Genomic DNA, 6,504 nt, shown 5'->3' with positions numbered 1-6,504 from the left:
TTATTCAAGTCTAAGTTAATTGTATCCAGTTTGCAAATTAATTCCAATTCAGCAGTCTCTCCTTGCAGTCTGTTTTTGAAGTTTTTTTGTTGAAGAATTGCAACTTTTAGGTCTTTAATCAAGTGACCAAAGAGATTGAAATGTTCTCCGACTGGTTTTTGAATGTTATAATTCTTGATGTCTGATTTGTGTCTATTTATTCTTTTACGTAGAGACTGTCCGGTTTGGCCAATGTACATGGCAGAGCGGCATTGCTGGCACATGATGGCATATATCACATTGGTAGATGTGCAGGTGAACGAGCCTCTGATAGTGTGGCTGATTAGGCCCTATGATGGTGTCTCCTGAATAGATATGTGGACACAGTTGGCAACGGGCTTTGTTGCAAGGATAGGTCCTGCTTTGAGCAGGGGGTTGGACTAGATGACCTCCTGAGGTCCCTTCCAACCCTGATATTCTATGATAGGTTTCTGGGTTAGTGTTTTTGTTGTGTGGTGTGTGGTTGCTGGTGAGTATTTGCTTCAGGTCTGGGGGGCTGTCTGTAAGCAAGGACTGGCCTGTCTCCCAAGATCTGTAAGAGTGAGGGATCGTCCTTCAGGATAGCTTGTAGATCTTTGATGATGTGCGGGAGAGGTTTTGGTTGGGGGCTGAAGGTGATGGCTAGTGGCATTGTGTTACTTTCTTTGTTGGGCCTGTCCTGTAGTAGGTGACTTCTGGGTACTCTTCTGGCTCTGTCAATCTGTTTCTTCACTTCCGCAGGTGGGTATTGTAGTTTTAAGAATGCTTGAAAGAGATCTTGTAGGTGTCTGTCTCTGTTTGAGGGGTTGGAGCAAATGCGGTTGTATCTTAGAGCTTGGCTGTAGACAATGGATCATGTGGTATGGTCTGGATGAAAGCTGGACGCCATCATAGGACCTAATCATATCAGCTACACTATCAGAGGCTCATTCACCTGCACATCTACCAATGTGATATATGCCATCATGTGCCAGCAATGTCCCTCTGCCATGTACATTGGCCAAACTGGGCAGTCTCTATGTAAAAGAATAAATGGACACAAATCAGACGTCAAGAATTATAACATTCAGTCAGAGAACACTTGAATCTCTTTGGTCACTTGATTACAGATCTGAAAGTCACAATATTACAACAAAAAACTTCAGAAACAGACTCCCACGAGAGACTGCTGAACTGGAATTAATTTGCAAACTGGACACCATTAAATTAGGCTTGAATAAAGACTGGGAGTCGATGGGTCATTACACAAAGTAAAACTATTCCCCCATGCTTATTTCTTCCCCCTACTGTTACTCTCATCTTCTAGTCAACTGTTGGAAATGGGCCATCCTGATTATCACTACAAAAGGTTTTCTTCTCCTGCTGATAATAGCTCACCTTATGTCATAAATATAAAGGGAAGGGTAAACCCCTTTGAAATCCCTCCTGGCCAGGGGAAAGCTCCTCTCACCTGTAAAGGGTTAAGAAGCTAAAGGTAACCTCGCTGGCACCTGACCAAAATGACCAATGAGGAGACCAGATACTTTCAAAAGCTGGGAGGAGGGAGAGAAACAAAGGGTCTGTGTGTCTGTCTATATGCTGGTTTTCTGCCGGGGATAGACCAGGAATGGAGTCTTAGAACTTTTAGTAAGTAATCTAGCTAGGTACGTGTTAGATTATGATTTCTTTAAATGGCTGAGAAAAGAACTGTGCTGAATAGAATAACTATTTCTATCTGTGTATCTTTTTTGTAACTTAAGGTTTTGCCTAGAGGGGTTCTCTATGTTTTTGAATCTAATTACCCTGTAAGATATCTACCATCCTGATTTTACAGGGGGGATTTCTTTATTTCTATTTACTTCTATTTTTATTAAAAGTCTTCTTGTAAGAAAACTGAATGCTTTTTCATTGTTCTCAGATCCAAGGGTTTGGGTCTGTGGTCACCTATGCAAATTGGTGAGGCTTTTTATCCAACATTTCCCAGGAAAGGGGGGGTGCAAGTGTTGGGAAGATTGTTCATTGTTCTTAAGATCCAAGGGTCTGGGTCTGTAGTCACCTAGGCAAATTGGTGAGGCTTTTTACCAAACCTTGTCCAGGAAGTGGGGTGCAAGGTTTTGGGAAGTAATTTGGGGGGAAAGACGCGTCCAAACAGCTCTTCCCCAGTAACCAGTATTAGTTTGGTGGTGGTAGCGGCCAGTCCAAGGACAACGGGTGGAATATTTTGTACCTTGGGGAAGTTTTGACCTAAGCTGGTAAAGATAAGCTTAGGAGGTTTTTCATGCAGGTCCCCACATCTGTACCCTAGAGTTCAGAGTGGGGGAGGAACCTTGACACCTTAATTGACCACTCTCATTATAGTGTGTATGGCAACACCCATTTTTTCATGTTCTCTGTGTGTATATATATATCTTCCTACTGTATTTTCCACTACATGCATTATCCCTTTGGGGGAGGTGTAGCTCAGTGGTTTGAGCATTGGCCTGCTAAACCCAGGGTTGTGAGCTCAATCCTTGAGGGGGCCATTTAGGGATCTGGGGCAAAAATTGGGGATTGGTCCTGCTTTGAGCAGGGGGTTGGACTAGATGACCTCCTGAGGTCCCTTCCAACCCTGATATTCTATGATTCTATGAAGTGAGTTTTAGCCCATGAAAACTTATGCTCAAATAAATTTGTTAGTCTCTAAGATGGCCACAAGTACTTCTCATTCTTTTTGCTGATACAGACTAACACAGTTACCACTCTGAAACCTGAGGAGCAAACAGTAGCCTTGGTAATAATGCAGGACATGCTTATTTTGGGTCCTGCTCCTCATTAGGCACTTTACCCTAGACACTGACTCCAGACTTATCCTCCAGCACAAGCGTCTCTGCCTCATCATTGCAAGTCCATGCAGATGCCTACTAGAGTGAAAGGAAGGAGAACAAGACCCATCAAATGGGCAGAAGCAGTAGAAAGATGCTGTGGTGGGCCTGGCACCTCACTGCCCCTTTGTGACAGGGGTGGGATGGGGTGTCGGAACCTCGCCACTCCCAAGTTCACACACCCATCTCTCTGTAGGTGGCTGGTTGCGGCCTAATGGCCTCCTTCCACACAATCACCCCTTGGTTGGGGTAGTGCAGCCTAGCGGCTGTAGTCCAGATAACTCACCCCAAGTGTCAGGGCAGTGTGGCCCAATGGCCAGGGTCCACATAAATCACTCCCTGAGTTGGAGCAGTGCGGCCTAATGGCCAGAGTCCGTACAATCCTCCTTGCAAGCGGGGTAATGCGGCCTAGTGGCTGTAGTCCATGTAATTCGCCCCATGTATCAGGGCAGTGTGCCCAATGGCTAGTATCCATATAACCCCCCTCTCAGACAGGATAGCATGGCCTAGCGGCCAGAGTCCATAGGACAGTGTGGGGGGGGAGTAGGAGGATCCAGGCCCACCCTCTCCACCAGGTCCCGACCCAGGGCCCTGGTAGTGGCAAGTTCCCCTTGCCACCAGCTTGGCGTGGATCTGCCCGCAACATGCCAAGTGTCTGTGCGGCTCTAATGCCATTTGCCTCTAAAGTTCCCCTGGGTCACTTCCTACCATAAAGGCCAGGTTCTCCACTTCAGGGGGTCCTCCGGTCTGTTCCCTTCCAGTGACGTACTCCGTCTGGGCATCAGGGTGCATCCCGGCCTGGCTGGCCTCTGGATCCTGGTGCACAGGCTGTCCCTCCTTGGGAGCTGGCGGCATGCCTCCTTCTCCTCCGGCGGTCCGCCCAGACTGAGCAGTTCTGCAGGCTTTTATACCTGCTCTCCAGTTGGAGCATGCCCAGCAGAGCTTCCAGGGCAGGGCTTCCTCTGCTAGGAAGGAAGGGTTAATCCCTGCGATACCAGTGTGGGGCCGCTCTGCCTGGTCACTGATGCCCACAAAGAAGATAATGTCTGATTCACAGAAATTCATTTTCTCTTTAGGTCTTCTATAGCATAGCATCTATTTGCTATAGTATCTGAGAAACCAACAGTCTAACTGATTTCTTAAAATAAAACTTGCCCAATTGTCTAAAGGTTCATTAATCTAAACACTTACTATGTGTCACTTGCGTGTTATAACTTTGCTAGACACTAAAAATCATGGACGGAATAGACACTGGATTTATGGTTTATTACAATGATCTATAACTAACAACATCCACCCCCAGCTGCCTTTCCTTCCCACTCCCTTCCTTTCTCCCCTATGATTGGAGGGTTGTTAACGGGGAACTACACTTCAAATGATGCCTTGCAATATGTGTTAACTAATTATGCTAAACAGTCTGTTCCACCTTGTACTTAGCTGTGACATTCTGAGTACATTTCCCAGTCCTGAAGAAGAGTTCTCTGTAAACTCAAAAGCTTGTCCCTTGCTAAGAGCAGCTAGTCCAATAAAACGTATTACTGCACCCACCTTGTCTCATGTAACAATGGTGACATCCAGTGGCTGGATGGGAAAGTCACAATTCCTTTGAATTGAGATGTGCCGTGTTCCAGGCTTCATATTTCAGTTCTAACTCTTTCTGTACAACAGCCACAGGCAGTTCCAGTGAAGAGACATGTGATGAATTATATAATCACTCTTATACCAATTTCTTCTTTATCCTGAAGCTTTTTTTATCTTTATTTTCTTTAAATGGAATGAGGTATTCTTTTTCACTTGCTGCTCAACTATTTTGTAACCATATTTCACTCCAGAGGGTGTAATTCAACAGTGGGAGAAGCAGTTCCTCTGTATGATTTATAAAGAGCTTTGGAATCCTCTGTGCTGAGAGGCTCAATCCTGCTGGCCTTATTCTAACTTACGGCAATGGGAACCAAGGTGGACAGTTCTCTGAAAACATCCACTCATTTTCTAATCATTAAAATAGTAACAAATAAGAATCTGAATAAATGTATATTGAACTATATAACTGCTTAAATAAATGTGAATAGAGATAATATATCCCCTCATTAGCAAAAAGAAGTACCAAATTTAGCGTAATGGCTATATTTTGTAGCAAATCAACTGAAGGCAGAGAGGAGAAGTCCCAGAAGAGTAGAGAAGGGCAAACACAGTACCTATCTTTAAAAAGGGGAGCGAGGAGGACCTGGGGAATTATAGACCGTTAGGCTAACTTCAATACCTGGAAAGATACTAGAGCAAATTATTAAACAATCTGTAAATACCTGGAGGATAATAGGGTTATAAGGAATAGTCAGTGTGGATTTGTTAAGAAGAAATCATGCCAAACCATTTTCCTACTTTGATAGGATTACTGACATAGTGGATGGAAGGGTGGGGGACAGTAGATGTGATATACCTGGACTCTAGTAAGGCTTTTGACACAGTTCTGCATGACATTCTCATAAGCAAACTAGGGAAACATGGTCTAGATTAAATTATTATAAGGTGGGTGCACAACTGGTTGAAAGACTGTACTCACAGAGTAGTTATTAATGGTTTGCTGTCAAATTGGGAGGGTGTATCTAGTGGGATCCCAGGAGGGTCAGTCCTGGTACTATTTAATGACTTGGATAATAAAGTAGAGATGTTTATAAAATGTGCAAATGACACCAAGATGGGAGGGATTGCAAGCACTTTGGAGCACAGGTTTAAAATTCAAAATGGCCTTGAAAAATTGGAGAATTGGTCTGAATTCAGCAAAATTAAATTCAATAAAGACAAGTGCCAAGTATTTCATTTAGGAAGGAAAAATCAAATGCACAACTACAAAATGGGGAATAACTGTCTAGATGGTAGTACTGCTGAAAAGGAGCTGGGATTATAGTGGAACACAAACTGAATGTGAGTTGTCAATGTGACGCAGCTGCAAAAAAGACATATATGATTCTGGGGTGTATTAACAGGAGTGTTGTATGTAAGACCCAGGAGGTAATTGCCCCACTCTATTCGGCACTGGTGAGGCCCCAGCTAGCGTACTGTGTCACATTCTGGGCGCTACAATTTAGGAAAGATGTGGACAAATTGGAAAGTGTCCAGAGAACAACAACAAAAATGATAAAAGGTTCCAAAAACCTGATCTGTGAGGAAAGGTTAAAAAAAACCTGGGCATGTTTAGATTTGAGAAAAGAAGATGGAGGGGAGGGCGGACCTGATAACAGCCTTCCAATATGTTAAGGGCCATTATAAAGACAATGGGGATCAATTGTTCTCTATGCCCACTGAAGGTAGGACAAGCTGTAAAGGACTTAATTTGCAGCAAGAGATTTAGACTAGATATTAGGAAAACCTTTCTAAGTATAAGAATAGTTAAGAACTGGAATAGATTTCCAAGGGAGATTGTGGAGTTCCCATCATTGGAAGCTTTAAAAAATAAGTGGGACAAACACCTGTCAGGGATGGTCTAGGTTTACTTAGTCTGGCCACAGTGCAGGGGGCTGGACTTGATGACTTCTCAAAGTCCCTTCCTGCCCTGCATTTCTCTGGGCTTGTCTACACTACCGGCTGTATCGATGGGCAGTGATTGATCCAGCAGGGGTTCATTTATCGTGTCTAGTATAGACGTGAT

The sequence above is a fragment of the Lepidochelys olivacea genome, assembly GCF_965140295.1.
Source record: "Lepidochelys olivacea isolate rLepOli2 genome assembly, chromosome: 5".
In the NCBI taxonomy this organism is placed as follows: Eukaryota; Metazoa; Chordata; order Testudines; family Cheloniidae; genus Lepidochelys; species Lepidochelys olivacea.
The sequence above is the reverse complement of the archived record's forward strand: the minus strand, read 5'-3'. Positions refer to the sequence as shown.